General features: G+C 38.3%; 1 protein-coding gene across 2 annotated transcripts in view; it reads left to right on the top strand.

The window, feature by feature from the left end:
- RNF144B (ring finger protein 144B) overlaps window positions 1-15818 on the top strand; it is an 867397-nt gene that overhangs the window by 76751 nt on the left and 774828 nt on the right. The window contains exon 1 of one of the 2 annotated variants that reach the window (XR_014232478.1): window positions 10123-10553. The exons of the other annotated variant lie outside the window; for it this stretch is intronic. The gene's annotated coding sequence lies outside the window, so the exon portion shown is untranslated. Of the gene's footprint in view, window positions 1-10122; window positions 10554-15818 lie in introns of those variants that run through there. 2 annotated transcript variants of the gene reach the window in all.

Raw genomic sequence — 15818 nt, 5'->3', positions numbered from 1 at the left:
GATTTGCAAGTGAGAATTCTTTTTGCAACATGAGCCGTTGTTACTTCTGGGAGTTAGCCTTTAGGTGAGCAGGGCAGGTTACCTGGTCACATCACCTTTCAAGGAGTATTTCTTTGGAGATGTGCAATTTTCCAAACACCGATGACTAGAAATAGAATTATTAACCTACTTGGCAAAAACAAAGCAAAACTATAACAAATATAAAAAGTAGAGTTTTTTTTGGATCATGTTCCCTCAACATAATCCAATTAAATTAGAAATTAATAGTAAAAATATGACCCCCTCAAAACCACTTGGAAACTAAGAAACTCTCCCAGGTAAACCTTTGATAAAAGAATGAAAAAGAAAGCAATAAAAAATTGGAAATACCCAAATCTTTAGGGCATAGCATATACCCTAAACTTTACTCAAAGGAGAACTTATAAAGGAAAACTTATAAAGGAACCGATAAAGTTTTAAAAGTTGGAATTAATGGAATGGAGAAAAAATAGATAAAACGGCTAAAGACAAAAAACTGGAAAAAGCAAAATCATACAACATTAGGAACGAGGAAACAGACACGATCACGGAAGCAGGAGAGTTGGAAAAATTATAAGAATTATACGTGAAGACTATGTGCAAAACTCTGTAGAAACAAGTTTGAAAATATTGAAGAAATGGACTATTTTATAAGTAAAACATAAATGACCAATGTTGACTCATGTAGAAAATTCAAACAGATCAATTACTATAGAAGTCCCAGTTTGTGCCAGTTGTTGTGTCCCATTTGGCATTGGTTCTGGACTTTATTTTTAAGGAAGTATTATTATCTTAAAATGAACTAAAATAAGATGAGATAGTAAGCCTCCACCTTATAACATCAGGTTTTACTGTATGGTCTCCTCTAATAGCATGTGAGATGTATCTGTTGAAAAGAGTGCTTTTACTTTAGCACATGCTTAAATGTGAAAGATGGTAGTATAACCCTGTTTTTACCCCCAATTCTGTCCAAGTGCAAGTTAACTTATACCTCCCTTTGAAGAACAGCATGCAAAGCACTTACTGAGAAAATGAAATGCATTCTAACACTGGTGGCTGAGAACAACTAACTCATTCCAGTCTTCATGGTGGTGGGAGAAGTTCTTGATGTTGCTAACCCTCTCAGCTACTTGGTAGACCAGTTATGCCACGCTCCCCACTGTGACCTGTGAAAAGCAGGAAGCTGCCACGCTGACCACTGGTGAGGTCAGTGGGAAGTGTAGAAAGTCTGACTGCTCCTGGTACAGCAGTTTTGTCATTTTTGTAGGGTACAAATCGATAGCTATTTATTTTATTGTTTAAAACTTTAAAATTTATTTTGGGATAATCCCCTTTGGCAGAAAATGAGCTAAAGAAGTACAAAGTTTAATGAAAAATTAAGTACTGAATTTCTGTTTCTTAACAACGATGGTGATGAATGTATAATTCACACATCTACTGGAGCAGCATCCATATCTACTTCAAAAATTTGTAATTATTTTAAGAATACTTTGCCCAACCATCGTAAAGCAATTATACTCTAATAAAGATGTTAAAAAAAAAAAAAGAATACTTTGCCCAGAGACCATGATTTAACACATGCAGTCACAGAAGGTGTCTCATTATATTTCATTCTGTGAAGCATGGCTTTTCATTTAGATCAAATGACTCTTCTAAAACTATTCCACCCATTTTCAATGTTAAGTTTTCTTATGCATGTAGAAAAGTGAAGTAATAGCTGTTAATCTGTTGGCCCCATTAGCAAAAGAGGAATTTTCACAGATTATGTAAGATTTATATAAATATTATCAGATTCTTCAAATAGAAATTCAGTTAAACTTTTTACCTGAATGGTTTAATTATTTTCATATAATTCATGGAATCAAAGTAAAGCTTTAGAATAGTTATTCTACTGAAATTTAAATATTCAATATTATTGTGAATTCTATTGTAAATTTGTTTTAAAACTATCATCAAAAATAAAATTACTTTTAAAACAGCTTTATTGAGGTAGACTTTATATACCAAAATTTCACCCATTTTAAGTTTGCAATTGGAAAACTTTTAGCAAATTTATACAGTTGTACAACCATCACTACCATCCAGCTTTAGAACACTTCTGTCACCCCAAAACTGCAAAGGGTGCTCCCTTTGCAGCCAATCCGCACTTTAACATTCAGCCGCAGGCAGCCACTGAAAATGATTTATTTTTTAAAATACAAATAAGGATTTTGGTGGCACACAATGTCAGAATACATACAGTGGAATTACTAAAATAAGAAATCCACGGAGAGAAATTTGCACAAATAACTGCACATGTAACTCAATATTTCTTTCAAGCAAACTGCAATAGAAATAGAAATCATTGCCAAATTTTACAAATATTTTTCTACATTCACTAAGTAGTTGAACTACAACATTTTTGTGGTGAAGCTGATGTTGAATATAAAAAAATCCTTCAGTGTACAGTATGTGTTTTCTCTTTTTTGCCGTCCACTGTCAATCAGATTTTAGAAATGTTTTGTGTCTTTGAAGAACTACTTCAAAATAGCTTTGGCCTTGGAATCAGCAAATCGATTATTGGAAGAGAATAGGTTCAGGAACAGATCATTCAAAATATGGAAAACTGAATATTTGATACATGTTGCAGCCCAATTCAGTGGGAAAATCCTGGTTACCTAATAAATTGTTCTGCTTATAGGTAATTCTCTATCTGGTTAAAATATAACAGTAATCGTCATATACTATTTAAAGATAATTCCTTGATGGATTAAAGACATTAAAAAACCCCAAAATCTCACAAGAATCTGGGGAAGCCCACATGTACAATCTAAACCTTGGGAGACCTCTTTAATCAAGACTGGAAACGCCAGAAGCTCTATGAGAAAAGGAAGGTATATCAGAATATATACCATCCAAAACCATTTCCTGGAAATAGTAACATAAAATAAATCAATAGAAATCAGCTATGTCTGGAAAAAAGTATTTTAAAACTATATTGCAGGCAAAGTGTTAATGTCTATAATTTACAAAGAGCTCTTGTAAATAGGAAAAATATGAACTACCCTAAAGCAAAATGAAGACTATGAATAGACAATTCACAGAGCTAAGATAAATTGTGTGTGTGTGTTTGTGTGTGTATGTGTGTGTGTGTGTTTAGCAAACATCAGTGTGATGAAATGAGCACAGAGGAAACGTTTAGAAGACACCATAGGCTGTTAACTTTGGTACATGATGTGAGTAGAAAGTGGGAAAAATATTATGACACTGCTCTCACAGACTACTCAGGGAGATAGACACATCAATAATTTGAGTGCTGTGTTAAGTTCCATGGTTGGGGAATAAAGGGACCTGAGTTAGAGGAGGAAGGAAAGACCCATGATCTGAATAGAGACACTCTGGGCAGAAGATTATTTTCTTTATTACTGGCCTTATGAGATCATTAACTATTTGCAACTAGTAACAGTGACTTTCATGAGATAAGTATAGTTTTGTGGGTCAGGAATATATTAAAATGATTGTGGGACTCGTGGAAAAAGGCACTTTGTAACACCGTGGAGCATGATTGCAATTATTGCTTATTTAAACTGATCTTTGTATATTCAATCTGAGTATGATTCCTCTCCAGAGGCCAAGGGGAAAGAGAAGGATCCACTAAAGGAACACTGATTTGTAAGAAGGCTCTCTGAGATTTCATTTTGTTCGGGATGCAGGCATTGTTGCACAGAGTCTGGTTTTTGCTGCAATTGATAATATCTACAAAAGTCCCTGAGGTGCTCTGTGAGGGCTGGACTGTGGCATGTGCTGTGAGGGCACTATACTGAAACAACAGCCGACCCTCCGATGACCCTCTGAGGAGGTTATGGAGGACTTTAGGTGGAGCGTGGTAGATATGGAAGGGAAATCGACTTTCCCAGGAGGGGATTTTTTTTTTTTTTTTTCTCTCGTGGGATTCAGAATAGGATGCCTGCCTTTCAAGGTATGTGCATTTCTTCAACCAGCATTCACGGAGCCCTCGCTTCCATGCCCTTAACTTTGGTTTCTTTGATCTGTTGCAGATGATAGAATTTGTTAGCTCTCTTTGGCTCCTGGTTTCACTGGGGACTTTATGATTCACTGTTTTTCAGGAAGAGGGAGGAGATGAAGGAAAGGGAGAAGGCAGGAAAAGAAGGGAATCAGCCAACTACATCATAGAGAAGACTTAACTTTTTAAGGTGCCTTTCAAAATAAAGTCCCACTGGAAAACTCAACATTTATAATATTCCCATGTATGGGCAATTTGATCCTTGTAGATTGGAATCTTAATTCCAAGAATGAAGTTTCTCATGATTTAAGGCAAGAAATAGTTGGACTTTTATTTCAGCTGAGTCCTTTTATCTATAGGATATGGGTACACAGCACTGAGTCCTTCATTTTCTACAAACCAATTGGTACATTGGCTGGGCTGATGATTTATGGGAACATTGGGGAATTTTTTCATTGATTGTCTGATATGCAAGAATTTGGAGGAGATGGTAATTTTAATAGAAGGATTAATGTAAACTTTGCAAACATAAGGATTCTCAAGATGATTTCATCTGACTTTCTAGTGGAGAATTTAAGTTCAGGGCTAACACAGTCATTTTTTTCTAGAGTTAGGTGATGAACAAGAGTGCTGAATTCCATTTTCTCATCGGTCCATAACCCCAGCTTGCTAGTGGTGTTATATGTAGGATGTTAGGAGTCTTGTTGTTCAGCCCTCCACCTCGGGTCATGATGGGCTCTTGTGTGGAATGATGGCAATGGCAGTTTGAGATTATTCTGGTCAGGTTTTTCTTTTAAAAAAATTTTTTTTAATTTAATTTTTATTTTATATTGGGGTATAGTTGATTTACAATATTGTGTTAGTTTCAGGTGTACAGCAAAGTGTTTCAGTTATACATATATCCATTCATTTTCAGATTCTTTTCCCATATAGGTTATTACAGAATATTGAGTAGAGTTCCCTGTGCTATTACAGTAGGTCCTTGTTGATTATCTATCTTATATACAGTAGTGTGTATATGTTAATCCCAACCTCCTAATTTATCCCCTCTCCCCCACCTTTCCCTTTTGGTAACCAGAAGTTTGTTTTTGAAGTCTGTGAGTCTGTTTCTGTTTTGTAAATAAGTTCACTTACATCATCTTTTTTAGATTCCACCACATATAAATGATATTTGTATTTCTCTGTCTGACTTACTTAGTATGATAATCTCTAGGTCCATCCATGTTGCTGCAAATGGCATTATTTCATTCTTTTTTATATTCCATTCTATATATGTACCACATCTTCTTTATCCATTCACCTATCAATGGACATTTCGGTTGCTTCCATGTCCTGGCTATTGTAAATAGTGCTGCAGTGAACACTGGGGTTGCATGTATCTTTTTGAATTATAGTTTTCTCTGGATATATGCCCAGGAGTGGGATTGCTGGATCATATGGTAGTTCTACTTTTAGTTTTTTAAGGAACCTCCATACTGTTCTCCGTAGTGGTTGTACCAATTTACATTCCCACCAACAGTGTAGAAGGGCTCCTTTTTCTCCACACCCTCTCCAGCATTTATTGTTTGTAGACTTTTTGATGATGACCATTCTGGTCAGGTTTTTCTTATTGGGTCCCAGCTGGTTTTGACTTGCTCTGTGAGACGTTGAGATGCTCTTGTATGCATGAAATAAACCAAAATGATATGTTTCCAGCTTTTTGAAAACTTTTGTTATCAAGTCAGATGTAGCTGGGTGATCATTTCTGGGTCATATTTTGACTTTCCATGTAGTTTGACTGTCATGCCGCCCTGAGTGAATCTCTGGCATAGTTTCTTTTATATTATTTTGTGATGTTCTTAGTCTTATTTTTGTATTGTGTCTTAGTCTTAGTTCTATACTGAATACCCTCAATAAATGTTGAATGTATGTATAAGATGAGTCCCATTAGATCCAAAAGAAAAATGTGAATGAAATGGTAGCTCTTTGGAAATGAGAAATGACCAAATTGTCACTGGCAGAATACCATGACCTTTGCCTTAAATCTTTTCCCATGGAGAGAGAACTGCACCTACTGCAGAAGCTGGTTTCCCAGTACTTATGTTCTTTCACCTGATTTCTTGAAACTCAACAAATCATTAAAAAAATTTTTTTTAATGTTTTATCGCAGGATGTAATTAAGATGTCAAGTCTAAGATGTATGTTACTAACATATACTAAGGTAGATGAGAAGAGTAATTCCAGTGGCATCAGAATGAATCTTGATATTTCTTTATATTAATTAATGAGAGTAATTTTCCAAAAAGAAATTCCATTGTTGATTTCCTTCTTATGTAGGACTACAGTGTATGTTATATATATATATATAATCTGTTACATGTTACATATTATATAATATGGCATATATTACATAAGTATCTTACATATACATATCTAGTAACCTAGTAATTATATTTCTATATTTGCTTTTTGGCTATATAAGTATGCATTAGATTCATCTTGATCTTGCTTTTACATGACTTTAGGTATGTTACAAGTTAATACAATTCCTATGGTTTGGATTATTTACCATTAATGCCAAGATTTTGTTTGCCTTTTCTTTAGGAAGTTCTGTGATTCAGATTAGGAAATTCTCTATTGTGATGAAGTCAACATGACTGCAATCTCTGGTGAACAATTTGTTATATTATGTCTATCATTGCTCAGAAAGATAAAAAAATATTTTTGTAGATTGAGGTGACTGGATTTTACTTCTCAGTCTGAGATATCAAATGTTACATCTACTTTTGTAGTCTGAGAGAAGCAGTTCCTTCTTAGGCTTATATGAGGGCTCCTCTTTTACCTACATTTTAAATAAATACTGGTGTTCCTTTGGGTTCTCTTTTCTGATCCCTTTCTTTTCTTTTTTTCTCTCCTTTTCCCTTCCTTCTAAGGTGAACAACGCTGATTGAGTTTCTTTTGTGTATCAGGCCAGGGCCATGCTGTACAGCTGAGCAGGTTGTGTACTGCACAATTCTAGGAGGTGACATTCACTTCCCTACCTTCACAACTCATATAGTGCCATCAGACACTGTGCTAGCTACTTTACAAACGTCTCATTGAGCCTCACAACAACCTATGAGATGAATATCATCATTCCTATTTTATGCATGAACAAACTGAGTTTTGGGTATGTGAAATAACTTGTTTAAGGTTACGTAATAATTGGTGGGTGATAGAGTGTGTATGGGTCGAAAGCCCCTTTGTCCCTCTACAGCTTGCTACCTTTTGTGGGTGACCTCAGCTCTTGGTAATCTCATCCGTGGTCACCACCTAAATGGCGGTAATTCCTAAAAGACCCTCCACTCCAGATCTCTCTCTGTTGACAGCCTACTAGACAAGTCTTCTATATGTCCCAGAGACACCTCAGATTCTGCAGGATTTAATGGAATCATTTTGCTTATGCTGCTCCTCCTTTATTCTCACTCTCAATTAGTGGTACCAGCAGCCTGGGCTCTTCTTTCTCCCTCATTCCCTACATCCAATCAGGTATCAGGTCCCATTAATTCTGTTTCTGAGATCTCTCTCCATTTGTTCATTTCCTTTTCATGCCAGTTGCCACTATGTTAGTTCAAGCCCTCATTCTTTAATTCTGAATGCATCTGCTCTGTCTGAATTATGAAAAGTGTCACCTAAAGTCTGACATCTCTAGGCATTTGCAGTGGCTCTTGCCTCTGACTGGTTCACCTTTTTCCACCTTCCCCGCTTGGCTCCTTGAAGTATCAGCTTTAAGTCACTTTCTCAGGGAAGCCTTCCTTGATTCTTTTTACCAACCCCTTTCCTTTAGTTAAATTCTTCTCTGTGCTCCCAAAGCACATCATGTTTCAGTCTATTGTATCACATACATACGCACCATAGTATCCTGATAATTGATTTGCTTGTCTGACTCCTTCCCTGGACTGAGAGCTCTTTGAGGACAGGGGCCGTGTCCAACTTATGTCTGTCTTCCTAACATCAAGTAGCTTGTCTGGGAGGAGATCAATACCTGCTTGAGAGGATGATGCATGCTGTGGATTCGTTAGGCAGATCTGAAAGAGTTTTGATTACCATAGCTTTGTAATATAGTTTGAAATCAGGAAGTGTGATTCCTCCAGCTTTGTTCTTCGCAAGATTGCTTTGGCTATCTGGGGTCTTTTGTGGTTCCATACAAATTTTGGGATTGTTTGTCCTATTTCTGTGAAAAATGCCATTGAAATTTTGATAGGATTGCATTGAATTTGTAGATTGCTTTGGGTAGGGTGGACATCTTTACAATATTAATTCTTCCAGTCCATGCGCATGGAATGTCTTTCTACTTATTTCTGTCTTCAATTTCTTTCATCAGTGTCTTATGGTTTCAGTATACAGATCTTTCACCTCCTTGGTTAAATTTTTTCTTACATATTTTATTCCAGATCTGAAAGAGTTGTTCACATAATACTATAGTGTTCTACATGTTTATTTAGTCCTATTAAAATTTGCATGCAGATTTTATAAACTTGAAAATAATCAGTGCTGATATTATTTAATTATATAATATGTTTTTCTTCCTATCTGCCATTTGCAGCAACAGGCAGCATGATTATTGCTTAACCCATGTTTTCATTCATATTAGCAGTAGCTTCTTCCCTTATCCTGTTGACAAGAGATTATAACTTTATTGCATGGTAATTGAAAAAGTGGACTCTGTTGAACTTTGGTTTAAGGCACCAAAGTTTTGTATTGACACTAATGAATAAAGTAACCTCTTAGAACGTGCTTTGTTTATCTTTCCTGATTCCTGTCCATCCACAATGGTCACTACACCAAGAAAATATCTTGAGATTGTTTATCCCAGAACCTAAGCTACTGTTAAATTTGAAGTTAGACATCCGTGGGGTGGTTTTCATTAACAAATACCTTTCTCATCTAACACAGCTTTAGGTGTCGTTCCAGCTCTGCCCCTGTCTGGTTCAAGCCGACCACTTAAATCTCCCTGGACATAAGTTTCCTCATCTTTAAAGTTAGGTGTCTGGACTAAACTAGCTAGAAGGACTTGTCGAGCTCAAATATCCTTCAGTTCTATTATTTTGGGTCCCCACTGTATGTTCTCTTACCATCTTATCTCCCTTGTCCTCCTTCCCTTCCTCCCCCACTAGTGGACTGGTCCTCCTGCCCGTCCTACCATCATACACGGAGATACACTGTGTGCTTCGGCACTTGGCTTTGACCTCGAGGTTTTCTTCAACATGGAGAGCCAAGAAGCAGTTTGCTTGTGTCCTTTGGCACTGTGCCTACTGCTGATACTTCACTGGCATGCTCAGATTCCTTCCACAAAGGGCTGCGAGTCCCTTCCTTTTAGGAAGCACGTTCCTGACTGTGGTTGCAAAAGTAGAGTGAGGGTGCAGAGTGAGCACAGAAAGATTCCCGATCGGAAGAGCCACGTTTCTAAATGGGAATGTTCAACAGAGTTGGGGCTGTGATTGTGACCTTTGGGGGGTGTAGGGCGTGAGTAGGTATGTAATGTGTTATAAACATCACACAGACTAAGTGTCTGAGGTTTTGGAGTGAGGAAGGCGCATCCTAGTACCCCACAGTTTCTGAATTACTTTGTTACATTTTCTTTAGCTGGAGTACAACCCATTAGGTTACTGAGCAGTTCCCCACATACTTTGTCGACAAAGCACTTCCAGCAAAATCATTGTTTCATAAAAGTGTGCCTGTATTATATGAGGTAAACTGAGACTGTCCTGATTTGATTTGCCTGCGATCTAATTTTATCATTAGACGCAAAAGGACAAATCAAGTACATGGTGTTTTCGATAAGACGTGCATGGGAAGTGTTTCTACAGAAACAGTTTTCTGGCAAGGTGGGAAGGCAGGTCTGGGTTGTTAGAAATAGAAGCAAGAGACTTAAAGAGCTGGGAAGGAGGGAGGCAGGCGTCCTGGGAGGACGCGTGCAGAGAAGCGGCAAGTTCTGAGAGCCAGTAGGTGAAGTGCCCCTGTCTGGGCAGAAGGAAGGACACTAGGGGCTGCCGCTGGCCACCCTGCTCGGCGTTTCTGCAGCAGCCGTCCAAGAAGGACAAGAGAGAGGTCCTGCTGAGTGGAGCGAGTGCAGGAGGGCGGGGCTGCTCGGGCGCGCTGGCAGCCGGGTTCAGACAGGGTTAAGACCATCACCTGCAGTTGAAGAGCGACCCAGATGGGAAGTAGGAAGTGCCGCGCCTGAGCTTCCTGTATAAATAAACGCGCGGCTCCCGGGGCCGCTGCTGGCGTGCGGCGCCCCACGCTCTGCAACGTTCCCGGGCATCGCAGCTGTGCCCCGAGGCAGGAGGCGGTTACAGGTACTCCTCCTCCTCCGGCCCGGTAGGTCTGGGAGCCCGAGCCCCGGTGCAGTCCTGCAGAGCACGAAGCTGTCAGCGGCAGAGCTCGGCGGCGGCAGAGGGAGAGAATGGACCAACTCCTCCTCCCCGGGGTGCGAGCAGCCCAGGCAGGCGGTGAGCGCGAGGGAGTCTGCTGAGAAGCCCGGCGGCCGGGAGGAACGTAGCTCTCCTGCCAGGTGGGTTTAGCGAGCTTTTTAAACGCTGCAGGCATTGCAAGACAGCAGTGGGGTTGGACTAAGAAAAGAAGAAAGGACGGGAGACTAACTCTGATACCACGGTTTTTAGCTTTATTTTCTGCCTCCAGTGCTTAAAACGTACAGAACTGAATTCGTTCTGAATGCCTGAAACACCTGTTAACCTTAAAAAATAGACATCTTTGTAAAGGTAAAAAGAAACGAGTTTAATTTCTAATAAAACAGTCTCTGCAGAATGTATTGCAAAATTCCGGATTAGATCAAACCTCGCAGTGTCTTCAGCGGAGACCAAACTTGGCATAATCTCAGATGTTTACCTTCTGCTATTTGGAAATGCACAGCAATACGTTGACATACCTAGATATGGATAAGATGTTTTATTATCTGTGGGATCTTGGTCGTATATTATGCTGTTTATTTTGTCGTGTAACTGCTGATAGAACAGGGTGAAACTCTGATCTTATACTGCTGTTCTCAAGTTTAAGTTAAAATGAAACCGATTCCTGTATCAGCAGACTAAAGGTATCTTTAGCTTACCCCTTCCAGGGTACCTTTTGTTTTTCTTACTAGTTTCAGGGATTCTGCTGGAAGTCTACTCCTGAAGCATATACTTCTCACATTTGGATTTCTCAGAAATGATTTCCCCCTTCTGGAAAAATGTTCTCTGTCTTCACGCTTGCACTACAGCCTCGCTTGCTTATTTCTGTCTGCAGCACATATCTTTTCAAAACATTAGCTGGGGCTCACAATAGGACTAGCAGTGTTCTTCTGAATTGGCATTTCTGGAGGTTTATTTGAATGTTGCCAGGTATGAATTAAAGAACAATGTATCTAACGTTTCTGAAGCAGCCGATTGCGGGTGTCTAGTCCCAGAAACAAAATAAATGAACTTTGAAATGACTCAGTTTTTAGGGTGTGGGTAAGAGGCAAAAGGAACCCAACCAGTCTTCAATGAGTTGCTGGCTAATTAAAGTTTCTGGCTGCTGTAGCTTTCACTGAGATGAGCCTCTTGGTCGCCAGTCCCTTTCACGTCTCCTTCCTCTGTCCTCCCTTTTCGACCCTAGTCCTTTTCATGGGTAACAGTCCCTTCAGTATTTCTGAAGCTATCTTGAAGAGGAGAGAGAGGGAGAAAAAGAAAGACATCTATAGCAGATCCACAAGGCCACGTGGAGAGAATTGTATTAGGAAGTCCAAGGCCACATTTTCATAAAACTCCTGCCTTCCCTTTTGCACACCTGTGACTGGGATTTTATTCTTTGTGCTGCGCGTAAAGTTAGGAAAGTGGGAAAGAAAATAAATTGGAACTGTCTTGATGAGTAAACAAATTCAAGGTATAGAAAATGTAAAAAGATGTCAAGTAGCCGAATTGAATTGCTTGGCTTTTTATTTAAAACAGAGAGAAAAAAAACCCCTCAACCAACCGCCACCCCCTCCCTGCCCCGCCCCCAAACCAATCACCCTAGATAACTTACTCCTTCAGTACTGAGCTGGACGTGAGTTCTGAGTGTGGTCAAACACTGTCCATTTACCCAGAGTTTTACAAATATTTACAGTCATCTATGCCAAATATCTTTGTGCTGAGCCCCAAAGAACATTCTCAGCATTCAAAAGCCCCATTCTCATGAATGGTTTCAGTTCATTGGCAATTTAAAGGCATCCAGGCTTCCAAACTAGGTCAGTTTAAGACGTGTCTTTTTTTAAACATAATAATTAGTTTTTGGGTCTCCCAGATTATGATCCAGGTTTTCAGAGCCAAACCCTACAGCAGAGAGGAAAGTATGCTCTATCAGAAAGAGAAAAGCTCATTTTATTTAAATGGTAAGACCATTTAGCTTTCTGGAAACTATCTTTCTCTTGAATAATACAAATATTTTAATCTGAGAAATTTATATTTAAGTTTTCCTTTTTGAAAAGTTGTTTCAATATTTTAGATGTTTAGGAACATTTTTAAGGACCTCAGAATCATTGCTCTGTACTGTTTCTGCTGGTCCTGGCTTCTGTGTTTCCCCTGGCCTTGACTTATGATATTACTTTCCTGTTGAGTGAGGTTCTTAGTGTTTGAAATCTCTAGTTTGAGGTAGAGGTCAGGAATCATGTTGAACCCAGATGTTGGTGGAGGAACAAAGTCCAGACAGTTTGGGGACTAAACCTACTTTGTGCAACTGATTATTTCGGAGATGGGAATTGGGCCAAGCTGAGCTTTGGGGAGCAGGTATCTGCAGCCACTGCTCTTGAGTACTTAGACTTTTTTTCAGGGATGCCTGCCTTAATTTATTGAAATGCCTTAGCTATAACAGATTATCAATATTTTCAGCTTTTGAATTGCTGGAAACGAATCCAGATGAGAATCAGGCCCTGAATATTTCTTCTCCTCCATGTACATTAGAGAAGTTATCTACTGTGGTATTGAGAGATTAGAGGCTGAGGATATAAAGATGTATAAGATGTAGACTCTGTCCTGAAAGAATTTGAATAAGCTTGGAAGTGAAAGTGACTTTGGACTAGAATAGTAATGTTTAATTCATGTTGTTTTACCTGAGAATGAAAAATACTTTGATGTTTGTCCTTTCAATTATGTTTTTGTTTTTTGGGCTTTTTTTTTTTTTGATAATGTTTCCCTGATGTCACCTGAGTGTTAAGTAATTTAAAGAGGCATAAGAGCATCTAAGTTAATTTATTTAATTATTTTAATTTTAAATTTGTTTTTTCACCTTTAGGCATATGTGGGAGGTCTTGCACTAACATTTTATTTTTATTAACATTGGCATTTGCTATTTACTTGGTGGATGAATAGTCCTAAACCCAATGTGTTATACCGTAATAGTTCTTAAAAAATGGAAAACTGTACATTAAAGAGCGTGAAAGTGATCAATGCTTTCGCAACATGAAATGAGAAACTTCTCATCTGTGATTGGCTCCCTTCCTTGAATTGAAAACAAAACAATATAAGTGAAATACACTTCTCTTATTCATAGCTGGGGATACTTCTGATCACATGGCTTGTGGTATCTATTAAAGAACATGCTTTGAAAGCTATGTCTCAGTGGTTTCTAATTCTTCTGCAGTCATGAGTTTGAGTCTCAGACCTTAAGTCAACTGGTTCTTTGTCTTTCTTGGGAAGATAGAGCAAGACCATCTCATTTCTCTTTTTTGTTGGACTTGTGGCTGAAGCTATAAACCCACAAATTGTCCTGTGTATGATTATATGAACCTGTCTGTTGACAACCTCCTCAACCAGTTTACGCTTTATAAGTGGGGACTATGTTTAATCACCTTTACATCCATAGCACCTAACGTATGGAATTCAATTCTTTGGGGGTTGACCTTATTTTCTGCGTTTTGCATTTTTCTGTATTTGATTCGTTGAGAAACTCATTTGGCAAAGATGTACAAAAATACACACCCTGCACCTTGCTTAGTGTGGGATGGAGGAGTTCTTTTCCCAAACTGGTTTTAAATTTGTGTCTATAAAATGTCTGTATACAACTTTTAACTTTCACAGGAGAGGGTAATATTTACACATACTTTTATTCATTTGGAGAAAACGTTTTGGTTTAGATATTCGTTCTTTAGCCACTGTAGTTTCTTGGTAGTGTCATGACCCAGGAAATCAGCCTGTCTCTTGCTCTATGGGGCTTTCTGAAATAACACTTCTCCTTGATCTGTTAATTACATCATTGTCTGACCTGCCTGTAAGTGGCGTTCCTTCCTGCCTCTGAGCTTTGTTGTTATGCCAGGCAGGGGGAAGGCAATTATTCAGCAGGGCTGTATGAATAATTGTGAGAGGCAAGGGACCCACTGATTAAATAAGAGGTGGGCAGGGCACAGCGGTGGTGTTGAGCAGGGACCTACAATGATGAATGTAAAATTACAATGCCCAAAATATCATTGAGCTGTTATTCTCATATTCACTCCTACCTTCTTTGATAAGTTTTTATTGTTAGGAAAGCTGGGAATGGTTTTCCGCCTCCTGGGCCTTAACTCACAGTGGTAATGAGAATACAGAAAGAAGGCAAGAAAAAAGAAATGAGCTTTTTAGAAGAAGGATAGGCGTTTTGTAAATGTTAAAACTTGACATCCCAGATGCCCTGTACTCTGTAAGGTTTAGAGTTAGCTTATCACAATATCATGTACTTTGTTGGTCATGATCTCATATATCTTTCCATATATTTCTCCTATGTACTTTGTAGGAAAAAATATAAAAATTAGATCTGATTGTTCTCATCTTAAAAAAATGGTAACTGAGGTGATGGAAGTGTTAACTAACCTTATTATGGTAATCATTTCACAAAATATATCTATATCAAATCATTACATTGTATACATTAAACTTACACAATTTTTTGTATTAATTATATCTCAATAAAGCTAGAAAAAATAGATCTTATTAAAATAATGGGCTTTATTCATTACATAATTTCAAATAGCAAAGAGACTGCCTAGAAAACAGTTTTTGGTAATGTTTAAGATTCCCCTCCTAAGGGAGTGTCTGTCCTTTTCACCCACAAAAAAATTAGTAGCGATATATTTGCATATCAGTTCCATTTTTAGAAGAAACCGGGTCTTCAAGTTACAGAGATATAATCTTATTGACATCCTGGAACCTGTTGAGATGAAGATGTTAAAACTAAAAGAATTTTAGACTGAATATTTTTTCATCTCTTGATTTCCCCTGAATGAAGCTGTGAAACAGTGGGGAAGAAAACCGAAGTTCCCTTTCCTATCACAGTGATAAACAGTGTTTTGCAGCAATGCTACCACCTCACAAAGCCTGAGTAGGTGACTATTTACCTCCATTATTGCTAAGAATTAAGCATTTCTTGGGTTTGTTTTTGCAGTCAGCCCTTCATATTGGTGGGTCCTGCATCGTGGTTGGTGAAACCTGCGGATGCAGAAGCCGCGGGTGCGGAGGGCCAACTGTATTAGGCCATTTTATAAAAGGAATTTGAGCATCTGAGGATCTCGGTATCTGCCAGGGGTTCTGAAACCAATCCCGCATGGATATTCAGGGACGACTGTACTAGAAAATAGTGTCTAATATATTTTACTGTTTTCAAATAATGACGAAGTATCTTATGTGTGATGCCATGCATCTACTCATTCTTTTACAAAGCGATTAAATAGACATAAAATATACTTGAGTCATTCCATGTCTGTGATTACTAGTGAGGCTGCCTGTGTTTCCATTTGTTCTTGCCCTCTCAAGGCATGGATTAGAACTGTTTTTCTGATATTACTGGTTGTGCA

The sequence above is a fragment of the Balaenoptera borealis genome (genome assembly GCF_965194805.1).
Source record: "Balaenoptera borealis genome assembly, chromosome: 12".
Lineage (NCBI taxonomy): Eukaryota > Metazoa > Chordata > Mammalia > Artiodactyla > Balaenopteridae > Balaenoptera > Balaenoptera borealis.
Note: the sequence above shows the minus strand (reverse complement) of the source record. Positions and strands in the feature narration are given on the sequence as shown.